Below are 14,178 nucleotides of genomic sequence, written 5' to 3' on the forward strand. Positions count from 1 at the left end.
AGTGTATTTTTGTGAAACAGTTATTCCATACTGCCAATTTATGTAGTTTGTTTTTAAAATTTTGTATTAACTTCTTCATAAACTATATATTTTTAACAAAAAAAAGCTATGCAAACAAAAAACCGGATTCAGATTCGTAAATTAACAAGGAAGCGAGAGCCAGTCATCAGCCAAGAAGGAGCCGAGGGGCCTGCCTGCTTTAAATACATTACATTGAATTGTTAATTGAAAAGCCACTTTAAAGTTTAGGAAAACCGTCGGCAAGCCGTCGTTGGACTGGCGGTTTGCAATCAACGATACAATTTCCACATTTTTAAATCTAATTTTAATGTAATGAGCGAAACGAGCAGCCAGAAAGAAAGTCACGAGAGTGCGAGGGGCGCGGAGGGGTTGTTACCCGCCGATGAAAAAAGAAGCACGTAAAATATAGAAAGAATGCTAATTAATTATTCTGAGGAGCCGTGATTAGCATTCTGGAGTTAGCCGCGACAAAATTACAAATCCCAAAAGTCAATGGCGTAGTTATTGTAAGAGCATATTAAACTTTAACGTTTAAAAGTTTAAATCACACATTATGTATAACCACCGTATAATAATGCGTTGAAAAGATTTTTTAAATATACTTTACAAACACAAACTTTAGGCATGAGTAATTCATTGTAATTTGTTTATATAATGGAGTTTAAAAGAATCCTCGCGGTCGTGCAGTCCAATTTTATCTACTAGCTTTTTGATTCTGTACAGTTCTCCAATACCATGTTATGTTTTGCTTTTTTTGGCTTGACGGTTGTTTGGGTGATAGGTTCATACTTGAGTATAGGTTTTGTCTTAGCATATTTCTCCTGTGGTACTATGCTAGTTATTCCAGCGCAGTCAACAATTTGGTTTAATTTTTTTTAAATAACTTCCATCGCCATATTATCAGCATAAATAACGCGCCTCGTATCAAAATGATCTGGAAAGTCATGAGTATAGATATTATAGAGTAGAGAAGCAAGCACGTTTCTTTGAGGTTAGGTTTCTCTGATTTTTCCAGCGGCTTAGCGGCCTGGATTGTAATATAATATAGAGCTAAAGATTCTGTAGAACACACTTCCGCAGACAGAAGCCTTTGATTGTTTCATACATTTTACTACAAATTTTTGGCAGTTAGCGGTGTCACATGCCGCAGTTAAACCAATGTAAACTACATCCGTTATTTTGCTTTTCACAAAGCCATTCTCGCTGCACTTTTAAAAAGATGCAGAATTTCATTGCAGCAGTAGGTAGAAAACAGCTACAGATCTATGAAAATCTAATAAACTCATATTTGACTTACTGACTTATGTTTAAAGAAGACCTGAAGTTACTAATGCCAGATCAATCAGTCCTATACATATTGGGCAATATTACTTCTTAGCTCTGATTTTAGTAACACGTTTTTCAACAAATAAATAGGGATGATCCATACCTCGCATAAATGTATTATATACTTCGGTTAAGCAATAAACGTTTTTCTTTGAACATGTGATTCCATCTACAAGTACTAGCTTGTACGAGAGGTTGTATTTTATTACAATTAGATACTATAGTAACAGATTTATTATCGTTTTATTTTACAAAATACCCAAATACTCCATTTACAACAAATCAAAAATCATATGATCCACGAGCTTCTTTACCAAGGGTTTTTGTGTCTTGTATAGGACGCTTCGCTAATCTATTTTTCAGCCAAGATTCTGTTGCTTGGTACTTGGATTTTTGCAATTAAAATAATAAATCTCTGCTGGTGAATAAATTATCAAAAAATACCCAGTGGCTTGCAGATTCAATTTAACATATCAAGTTTAACTCTTGATCCTAAGGTCAAATATTCTCTACGATTGCTTTTAGTGATTGTTTTGCAAAAATAAAAGTCAAAATTATTTCAGTATACACTAATTCTACAAAGAACTCAAAATTTGTAGCCGAATTAAATTGGCTTTCCACGTATAAATTGCTTTATTAAGATATGTCCATATTATTTCACAACTATTTGATTTTATTTATTTTTAAAGTTATTATCCAAAGTAATATGTGTTAAAATATTAGTTACTGCGGAATAATTTCTCCTTAATATGATAAAACATAAAACTTTTTATGTAAGTCGCAATAACCATATGCAAAATTACAAAAAAACAACAACTTGTGCTCAGATTGAAAATCAACTGAATACTGAAATACTGCACATTTTGATAACGCTAAGTACCAGTGTCATTTTATAGATCAGTAAAATAAAGCTTATAATGACGATTTATTAATTTATATAACCAAGATAAGTATAGTTTATATTAAACGTAAATCATCAAGAATAATTCAGTAAAGGATCAAAAAAGGGCGATATAGTCCAGTCGTCAGAGATTTGATATATCTCTAAAAACGAGACAAACCAGCTGAATGTTTTGCTTTCAAAAAGATGCAAAAATTATTCTCACTCTCACTTCTACCTAACCCCCACTCCCCACCCCTCACCCTCGTCATCGCGGCTACCCCATAAAACCCTACGCGAAGCGGAAGGGGCACGGAAAAATTTGATTTACTACAAAAAAATGTTTTAATAATAGCTTAGTTAATTGTTATTACCACTTTGTGTCTAGAGTGAACCGTATTCTCAGAAACAATGCTTGAAGCGACCGGCGAATTTGAATATCTTTTTGATATCTTTTGATCAGAGCGTCCTATGGATAAAACTGAAAATGTATTTTAAATTTGAAGAGTGCAGCTTTTGTATGCATATCTTATATTTTGTTGTAAATAAAGTCAGTTTCTATAAATCTATTAAATAAATAATTAATTTACTATCAAATGATATTTATTTATGTTATTATTAATATTTGGTCTGAATTTGATAGGTTTTTCATGTAAACAATGCATGCTTCTATGCTTTGTTAATACGTTAACAGGTGGCGTTATGAGCAAACATAATAATTTATTGAATTTGTTTAAAATATAAAAATAAATAAATAATAAAATTATTTTATTTAATTTTTAATATTAATAAATTTACTATCAAATGATATTAATTTATATTTTCATAATTTCAGATAAATATAGTTTCATATAAATATAATTTCATATAAATACAATTAGTAAAATATTTTAACAAATTTTGTCACAAAATAGTGTCAGCCATTTTTTTCGAACAGATATTTTGTAAACAAACAGGTTAGTTTAGTAATAGTATACTTAATATAGATATTTAATATTAAAAATAAGTCTAGTTATTGAAAAAAATTAAGTGCTACATAACTTTTTTTAATCGATTATTATTATTGACATATGTTCGAAAAGGAGCAACGAAGCGGTGTTCTTATGGAATATGTAAGAGTGATACACTCTCTAAATCATTTAAAGACAATACATATATTATTTTATAAATTTTCTCAAGCCTTTATTTCTTTATAAGCAATGTTAATTCTTTATTAAATAGAAAATATTTATTTAATAAATATTTATATATAAATTTATAAACATATGACGTATAATATATATTACACGTCATTGTCAAATATGGCTGTACGGAAAACATAGCGGCTGATGGAAAGTCCTATTTGTTATTTTGATTTTTGAAATTTTTCATAATTTTTTTTTTTTATTAAAAATACAGGAACATAGTACGAAGCTTCGCGCTAGTCTACAGTACCGCCTACTGTATTACTGTTTTTTCTTATACATTGATACATTCTTATACAAATTAAATAAAAGAGAATTTTTTGTATTTTTATACAAAGAATGTGCATTTACTAATGCCTTAATATGCAATGCCTAAACGTTCAAGGAAAGAAGTTATCATAAGGATAAGAAGTAGAAATTAAAAAAATAAAATATATTTAGTATAGTTTTGGTCTTCCAGACCCTTGCTTTCTTTCGAGAGTTTCTTGTTTCCATCCCTCTAATTTTTTATTAATAGAAAAACTATGGTTCTGCTTATGTTAAAATGTTTGGCTGCCTCTAATAGTGCCCAGTATCTATTGCTTTGGTTACAATTCTGGCTTTAATATATTGTTGAGTTAAGTCGTTTGTTTTATTCCTTAATACTAATAAAAAAAAATAACAACAACCCTATTTTATGTAAAAACTATCATTTATATACTCTTTATAAAATGCAGGGATTTAAAATAATATCAAAATTTAGACCTGAATAATTGTTAAAATTTATGAATTAACATATGTAATCAATTTTTTGTTGTTTGTTTGTTTATTGTATTATTTGTCATAATAAATATAATATCAGACCAATCAAATACACTGCTCAACATGATCAAATCTTACTAAGAGTCGTATCAGTTTTGTTAGGAACCAGCTGTACATGTACTTGTGCATTCTTAAGATGGTAAATTAAAATTGCTTACAGCATTGGAGTAGATTAATGCTGGAAATTTTGTAGATGAGGTAGATTTTGAAGATGTTAATAACTGTTTGGTGACGGCTGTGGTAATTTCTAATTTGGTATCGATTTTTAATTTTTATTTTCTTCATTTGCAAGTTTTCAAGTAAGAGTTTTGACAACTAGTTAGACTTATCCGTTTTTTTGAAGTTATACTTCTATACGCGCGTTCGACGTTGGACATTTGTACGGGAGTGAATCGGCAAAATCATTACATATGTAAGATATAGGTAAGAGAGAGACAGAAAATATATGTTCTCTCCCTTTCTCTCTCTCTCGAGAATAAAAATGTTCCTTTTGTAAATATATTTAATATTTATTAATATTATTATTATTTTATATTAAAATATATAATATATAATAAATATTCTTCCTGGAACTTTATGATTCGTAATAACCTTTCCATTTTTAGAATGCAATAAATAAATAAACACAAACACAAAATACAAGCAAAAAACTGACATCTTAAATAATGTTCTTGTCAAATAATGACATTGATTAGCCAACTTATTATTTAAGTTTACTGGTGTAATGAGTTGAAGTGCAGTATTTAGAACCAGAAGTCGCGAGTTCGATCGCAATGAGGTAATATATTGTTTTAATTATTATGTTCTGATTCTTCACTTTGGTTTTAAAAATCAAAGAATGGAGAAATCATAATATCTTTTTGAAGTTATACTTCTATACGCGCGTTCGACGTTGGAAATTTGTATGGGAGTGAATCGGCAAAATCATTACATATGTAAGATATAGGTACGAGAGAGACAGAAGATATATTTTCTCTCTATTTTTCTCTTGAGAATAAAAATGTTCCTTTTGTAAATAGATTTAATATTTATTAATATTATTATTATTTTTCCATTCTATTCAGATTTGTCTCGAGCCTCGTTAGTCATGTTAAATTATAAATTAAAACTTGTAAATATCTCAAGAAAGTTCAAATGTGTACTTATATACACAACAAAAATAATTTAATTTTGTATCTGTCAATGTCAGACCAATTGACAGTGGTATCACGAAACAATATTTTTATTTTATTAATATTATTATCATAGTAAATTAAACATATGCTTAAGTAAGTTATGTATATTGTCATTTTTAAATACTTATAAATATTACATTTTAAGTAGAAAGAAAAGAGATTGTATTGTAGTATAGTAAATTAAACATATGCTTAAGTAAGTTATGTATATTGTCATTTTTAAATACTTATAAATATTACATTTTAAGAAGAAAGAAAAGAGATTGTATTGTATTATTACATTGAATTATGTTGCAGTGTATTGTATTGTATTGTATTGTATTTTTATATTAATAACAAAATAAACAGTTCATTTTACTGCAGAGTTTGTGTAAAAAAATTTTTTTGCATTCAACTCCTTTTATACATATATGAAAATAAAAATATACATTTTCATCAAAATATTAATTCAATCCTTTATTTACTATACTCCTATTACAGGTCAAATGTGGTTTATATACAGCAAACGATGCACCATATACTTATATACATAATTATGTTTCTCTTTCTGCTGAATTATTGCATGTTTGAAATGATTTTAAATAGATGAAATAAAAACCGTAATTACTATTTTTCTTCTTTCTAGTTAGAAAAATACTTTACTTTCAAACTTAGTAACAAAAATGTTTTTAATAAATGGCATAATCCAACAATATCACTTTTTATTCGGAGCTGAAATTATTGACAGTTCTCTTAATAAGATATTTTATCAGTTATAAAATGTATATATTATGCTAACTAAAAAAGATTTTTTTACTGGCATAGAAACTAGAAAAGATTATCATGACTATTCAAAGACTTTATTACCAGTCTAATTCTTAGACGTTCCTTCCAAATATTTGAGACAGGTAATTTTGCTATGTTTTCCACGGTAGTATATTTTGTAGATTTCAGAAATCTTATGTATAAGACTTGTTACGAGTTCTGGAACAAAATTTACACTTTTTTAGACCTTTCTCCTTTCTTTTTTTTTTTTCTTAGGATCTTTTGCTCGCTATTGATTCGTCTTCCTGATTTAGTTAAAGTTAAATATCTTATTTAATTTCTGTACGAAAACTTTGAATTTTTATATTTAAAACGACCGTAATTACGTTTCTTAATTGTTATAAATAAATTAAATTGTTAAAAAGTTATATTGAAAAGAAAACACGTTTTTTCAAATTATCGTAAAACATGTTTTTTAAATTCGTGTAAGAATTGTGGAAGTATCAAGTTGTTAAATGATATTTTTTCTCCGTCACTGGATGTTTCTTTAGAGAATCTCCAAAGGCCTAAATTGTAGCTTTACTAGATTATTAATTCGGAATACGTTGGGAATATTTTAAATTGGTATTTAATCTCTATTCAAAATGAAATCGGCACTGAACCAATATCAGCTCAATTCAACGCCACCAGTTCCGACGGTGGTTAAGAGTATTTCTACTTTGTCTCGACTGGTTTTATGAATAATTTCCAAATCTCAAATCTGTGGCATCGATTAGGGAAAGTTTGTAGTCACTAGTGGAATTAAAATTAGGGTTCACTGATCCCTAGCTTCATTGAAACAGACTAACAATTATTTGGTATGGAGGATTATAAAGAAAATTTACCGTCACTTTGATTGTTCACTATAAATATATTTCCCTTTTGTTTGTATCTGTAAAAGTGAAATACAAACAAAAAGATAAATAAACGAAAATTTATTTATAATAACAAAGTAAAATAAATTAATTTATCTATTTCCAAAGACTCTAAAAATATAAGGAGTTAGTTGGCGATCTATACTTACCCTAAGCATTATAACTCTATAGCAATGCTACAAAAATTACCACTAAAATCTTAGTTAAGAAATCCACAGATCCTACAGGAGCTAAGGAAGCAAAAAAATATTCCTACCACATTTTAATAATTACAAAATAATTAAATTAAATAAAACTACTAAATTAAATTCTCAAGATCGAGTTACTCCCTTCCAGACTTCTATATCTTCATCTGTAGTTGTCTGCTATCTCGCATTTGTCGTAATGCTGTGTTTAAGTTCTTAATTTTTAAATAAATATTAAGTGCTTGCTTAGAGATGTTTCTAAATACATGCTTGATCTTCCTTTTAAAAGGTATTTTATTCTTTTGCGTAAAAATACAAGTTATGGAACTTGTGTTATACAATGAAATTATAAATTAAAAAGAACGTTGAAAATAGTATGTTGTACCTATATATTGGTTCAGTTATGCTGTGTCTGCTTGCGGGTCATCGGTTGGTTTGGATCGTTGAGCGTTGCATTTTTCCTGCTTCCTTTGGAATTGACTTCGTCAACTTCTGGATTTGGGCTGGCTGTAGTTTGGGTCCAAAAAGTAATTTGGAGATCCTTTTTCTCTTTTTTATTTGAAAAATAATATTGAATAGTAAGAGGAAGTTATTAAAATTAAACTGGTAGTGCCAAGTGCCGTTGAAATTTGAGGAAGAGGGTCCAGTGTTTCTATTGGCTGAAGCTGGCCATGAGTCTCTGAAATTTTTAGATTTTCAATTTGAGTCTTATGCTCTGGTATCAATTTTATGGGAATGACTTCTGGGATGGAGATGTCTTGTGTAGTATTTTTATTATATTTGGTTGCCTCTATGATAATTGGTTCGTCCGTCATTAAGATACTACTGGTTATGACTTTTTCTTTTTGAATCTTTATTGGACTGACTACTCCTAATATTATTACTTCATTGGTTTCTTGGAAGAAGTTTTCTTTGAACGACTTTGGTGCAATTTTTAACATTAGGTATGGAGCATCTCGATTTGTAATCATGTATTTAGCATGTCTATTACAGTCCTCGTGCCATTTATTGTTAGCATAGAAATGTGTGGGTGGCAATATCATAATGTAATCTGAATTACATTCAGATATCCTATCCCTAATTACATGGGATAGGATATCTATCTGAATTAAATTCAGATAGATATCCCATCCCATGTAATTAGGGATAGGATAAATTCTATAGGTGAGGTATAGGTTAATGTATAAATAAATAATATAAAATTAAAAATTCCTTTTTTCTGTTTTCTAGTTATTCTGTGTAAATTGTGTTTAGCTAGGTCAAGCGATTAGACTAGGAATACAATGAGGATAGAGGTCCATTTTTAATAGGGGTTTTAAAATAGTAAATAAAATCTCTTTTTTAAGTTTCTTTTCATTTTTGTAAATTTATGTGCGACAGGTCTGTGATAATGTGGGGTTTCTCTGGATTTTCCAACTTCTTTGTCAAAATAACCATTATTCGGAATTTGTTGGATCTTAAGAAGATGTCACTTTTCCCAAGAATAGGATCGTCCTTTGAAGAAGTTTTGTCTATAAGTTTTCGGGCTCTTTTTGCAAATTTTAAGTGAGTGCTTGTTTCGTTTTGTTTGCCAGTTTTACCGACTACTTTTGTCTTATTTTGTTTATTGGGACGTAATGTGGAATAGGGATTTTGTAATGTATTTCGATGTTTTTTCTTAGTTGCGTACAGGAGTTTTGCAAGATTTATTTCGGGTATTTTTTTGGCAGTCTCGTTTGCTTTGTCAAGTATGTTCTGTCTTTTTTTTTTTTCTTTTTGTTTTTTGTATAAGTGTTCTATAGAAGGTTGAAGTTTATCTTTGTGTCACTGGTTATAGGTTTTATATACCGTAAGATCAAAATCGAAATGTATTTCTTCGGCATAAGGTCAGTAGAGAATAAAAAAAGGAGAATAATTCGTGGCACTATGGATTGATTGATTATAAATTAATACAGCATGGATGAAGATAGCATTTAATGGATCGTTGGGATTTTGGGTAGAATAAAATCGTTCTACAGAAAAGAAAAACGAGAAAATTTACTACTAGTTTTATTGTAAACAATTGAAATTGGTGTTTTTATTATTTAAGGGATAATCAATAATACTGTCGAAAGGTAGTTTTGATCCAATCAGATAATTATTAGGATTTTTTTTTTTTGTATTTGGCAAAACTTAATTTTATTTAGTGTACATTTTTACTCGTGTATGTTCCATTTGTCAAGTAAATAATCATACCTATTTATTTCCCGATGGCTTCTATGAATCTAAATGCAATACAGAATTAAATATGAAGCAAAAAGAACCATGAGAGATTATTTATAAAAATTTTTATTCTTCTTATGTTTTTTGAGTATAGTATAAGTAAAATAGACGGAAACTTCAGTTATTATATATATATATATATATATATATATATATATATATATATATATATATATATATATATATATATATATATAAATATAACAAAGTTAGTAAGATACCGGTAAAATAAAAGAAAATGGGTAGACGAAAAACAGTGTTAATAGAGGATCAAGAATACAAGCAAGTATTGAGGGATTACTACAGAGAGCTCTTGACGGAGAAAACGACAAGAGAAGAAATGTATAACGAGAAGGAAACGGTGCACAAAGAAGAAGCAGACGAAGTAGATGAAGTAGACATCGAAATTTCAAAAAAATAAAATTTTAGAGGAATTGGATGAAGTAATACAGAGAAGCAAAAATGGAAAAGCCCCTGATAAAGATGGAATTAATATAAAACTAATAAAATACGGAGAAAGGGAACTGAGAGGAAAAATACTGGCACTATTGAAAAATATATAGAAAGAAGAGAAAATGCTAGGGGACTGGGAGGTAGGGCAGATCATAACGATATATAAAAAGAAAGACCAACAAATTTGTGAAAATTATAGAGGAATAACGTTACTAAATACAACATATAAAATATTGACATCAATGATAAAAAGGAGGTTATCAAAGATCACAAAGAAGACAATAGGACAGTACTAATGTGGATTTACAGAAGGAAGATCTACAATAGATGCAATACACACAATAAAACAAATAATGGAAAAAGCAAACTAATATATAAATTAGAATTGGAAATGTTATTTATAGACTTCAAACACGCATGTGGTTCAATTAAAACGAAAAGATTAATGATAGTACTTAGAAAATTAAAAATTCCACATAAACTCAGAAAATTAATAAAAATGACAATTAGAACTACAAAAATAAGCACAAAGACACAAAGAGGAGAGACAGAGGAATTCAGTATAAATAAAGGGATGAAACAAGGAGATGCTATAGGATATAGCTATTATTGCAAAGAACAGAAAAATAATGAAAGAAATGTTAGAAGAAATAAGAGAGAAAAGGGAGATAATGGGACTAAGATTCAATCAAGAAAAGACCAATATATTAAGATTAGGGAAAAAGCCAATGAAAGAAAAAATCAAAATAGGAAGTTCTGAGTTTGAACAAGTAGAATACTTTAAATACCTAGGAGTTACCATAAGCAAAACTAGAGAAAGGAAGTCCGAAATAAAAGAAAAAATATTAGTAGTGAATAAAGCTTATTTTGCAAACAAAAGATTACTTAAAAACAAAACACTGACTAAGAAAACTAAGATGAACATTTATAACACCATTATTAGGCCAATATTATTATAAGCAGGAGAAACAATGACGATGGTTAAAAAAGATGAAGAAGAATTAAGAATAGCAGAGAGAAAGATTATAAGGACCACAGAGTTAGATGGTTAGGTCACATTTGACTAGCAGGAGATGAGGCAGTAGCATACGCAATGATAAAATGGAATCCAGGAAAAAGAAAGAGAAGGGAAAGACCAAGATCAAAGTGGCTGCAAGAAGTTGAACAAGACCTCCAAAGGGCAGGAGTCACAGAATGGAGAGAAAAAACTTAAAACAGGAAAAAATGGAGAGATTGAGGTCAGGTGAGCAAGGTAGCCATTGTAATCAGACGATATCTTCTGCCTCTAAAAAATCTGCCACATGTCTCGTACGATGGGAATGCGCATTGTCGTCCATAAAAATAAATTCTGGACCAACAGCTCCTCGCCACAGGCGTACAACGGGCCTAAGAATAGTATCAATAAATTTGTCCATTCATGTTACCAACAATAGAAATTAAAGGAGTTTTATTTTATTATTATGTAGCATGATGCCGCCCCAAAACGTTATGAAGCCACCTTGATGGGACTCTTTGGACAGCTTGGTTAAGTCTATCCTGTCGATTTGGGTTCCTCCAAATCCTAATTCGGCGATTATCCGACAAAAGGCTAAGTTTGGTTTCATCAGAATATAACACGTTTCCCCATCTGTTGTCATGCCATTGTAAATGTTCATTGGCCCATTCCAGTCGAGTCCTTTTCTGCTATAACGTAAGCTTTGGTACAAACAATGGTCTTCTTGTAAATAAATTCGCCGAATGTAACCTGTTTCTAATAGTCTGATCGCAAATTACAATGTTATGAGCTTGCTGGAGCTCTCTTCTAATAGCTGGGGCAGTCATAGAGGGGTTTCTCCGGGCAGTTAACGTTAAAAAGCGTTCTTTTGCATTGGCAGTAATTCAGGGTCTTCCGCTTTTTGGACGATCGCTAACAGAATTTGTCTCTCGACATTTTTTCACAATCTGAGATACATCACTCTGATTAACTCCAACCCGGACAGCAAAGTCGACTTGTGTATGGCCTTCCTTAATCAAAGTAACGATTCTAGCTCTGTTGAACTCAGATATCACTTGTCTATTCATATTGTTCACTACAAAGTGAATAAAACGCAAACCAATTTTTAAAAATATCGGTTTTAGAAAACTGATGAACGCAATAGGAATACTGAGAATCTTTGCGACGATTAAGAAACAAAAATCAAGCAATAAAATACATTATTTTAGTAGAAAAAAAAATCAGTGCAAAAAATTTCAAATAAGAAACGTTCAGTGGCGTTACAGATAATATGCAAAACATTTTTGAGTTGTGTTTCGATATATATATATATATATATATATATATATATATATATATATATATATATATATATATATATATATATATATATATCTATATATATATATATATATATATATATATATATATATATATATATATATATATATATATATATATATATATATAAGATACCGGTATAGCTACCAATAAACGAAAAAAAATATAATAAAATATGTATACAAGATGAAAGGCCGGGGGCCAAAGGGAAAAACCGTATATACGTATTTCTAACTACTCTGAGGATTCCAGGGCAACAACCAACACATACACATAAGTTTTTGATGAGAAGAATGTTATCAGTTATAGAATATTCTTTATCAACGGCTGACTGGAGAAGTCACATAACGATTGCTAACGCGTTAATTTGGATTGTGGCAGCATAGACAGACGTTTCAACGAAAACAATTGAAAAGTGTTTCATTAGGTGCAATTTTTTAAAAAACGATAGTAATGAAGAAGAAATTGTAGAAAATCTGAATCTACCAGACCTGGAAGATAATTTTCCATTGTTAACCTTTTGCGAAAGTCATGGTGTAAAAAATTTTTGTAATACTGAGAGACTGATGCAGCCCTATTGACGGAAAATCCTTAAACAAACTTAGGTGGTTGTGTTAGCGATTTTAAAGAAAACGAACAAGTGTTCAATGTTTTCGACAATGAGTGACGATAAACTAGAATTTACTACACTGTAAGTAATTTAAATGATGCTTACCTAAAATTAAGAGACCTATTTCCAATATATATAAAGGTGATGCAAGAATAAGCCAAAAAATATCTGATTCTGAAAAATAATGTTCAAAACAAAAAACATGGCAGTTGTTGAGAGTGTCCATTGAAGTGATGATTGAGCATACCGGCTTTAATATCCTGAAGCTTTTTGTTTTGTAGTTTGCTAAACGTTTCTGTATGGAGAAAATATATATATTTTTGAAATATTGAAATAACAATAATAATTTTGTGCGATACTATGCAATTAAACCTGAATATAAATGTAAATATCTGTATGTTGCTAAATTATAAGTATAATTATAAATAAAAAATACGTACCGTAAACTTTTAATTGAAATTTACTTATACCAATAAAAACCAACATAAATCATATACAAAGACCTTTCTCCAACACCGTCTAGTTTATACAGCCCCTTAAGGTCCTTTCACAGCAACTACATGAACTCCAGGAGAAAACAAACAAATCATATTTTCAAAAACAAAAGCCAAACCACTAGCTATTCCTCCTCTTCTTTTCATTAGCGGCCTCGGAATTACCGAACGCTGCCACCCCTTCCCTATACATTCGATGAAAGACTCTCCAGCCTAAAATATTTATGCTCAGCGGTTAAATTCATTGATTGTGGCACTGTTCACTGTTCTACACTATAAAAATTGTTTTATAATTAAAAATCACTATATTTCACAGCTTAATTCGTACAACTTCAAATTGCCTATAAAAAATTTAGGTTGCATTTTCGTCAACGTACATAATATTTTAAATAGATAAATTTACTTCTAGATCAAAAACTATGATCTATAAAACTATTATCCGAAAAATGGGTGATTACAGAAAATGTAAAAAGAAAACTAGAAATCTTTAAAAGAAAAATCCTAAGAAAATATTTGTTCCTATTAACGAAAATTGAGTATGAAGATACGAATACAACCATGAACTCTACCAACTGTTCAGAGAGGCACCGATCTTAGAATTGGTTAAACTTAACTTTGATAAGCATTAGGACTTTCCCTGGAGCAGATCTTCTATCAGACCATAACCTCCTTGTCTCAAAAATTAAACTGAGGGTGAAAAAGATAAAATCCGAAAATTCTAAGGTGAATACTCACTTGACCAAAATAAACGATATATGTGCTGAGGCTTCAACTTGTATAAATCAAAAATGAAAAGAATAATATTAGAAATGAAAGAGACACAGAACAAAACTCTA

General features: G+C 29.7%; 1 protein-coding gene across 1 annotated transcript in view; it reads left to right on the plus strand.

Annotated features, from left to right (window-relative positions):
• The window catches only part of LOC140434832 (uncharacterized), a 742,586-nt gene that overhangs the window by 531,237 nt on the left and 197,171 nt on the right, over window positions 1-14,178 (plus strand). The window lies entirely within an intron of this gene.

This window comes from Diabrotica undecimpunctata, chromosome 2 (genome assembly GCF_040954645.1).
Source record: "Diabrotica undecimpunctata isolate CICGRU chromosome 2, icDiaUnde3, whole genome shotgun sequence".
Lineage (NCBI taxonomy): Eukaryota > Metazoa > Arthropoda > Insecta > Coleoptera > Chrysomelidae > Diabrotica > Diabrotica undecimpunctata.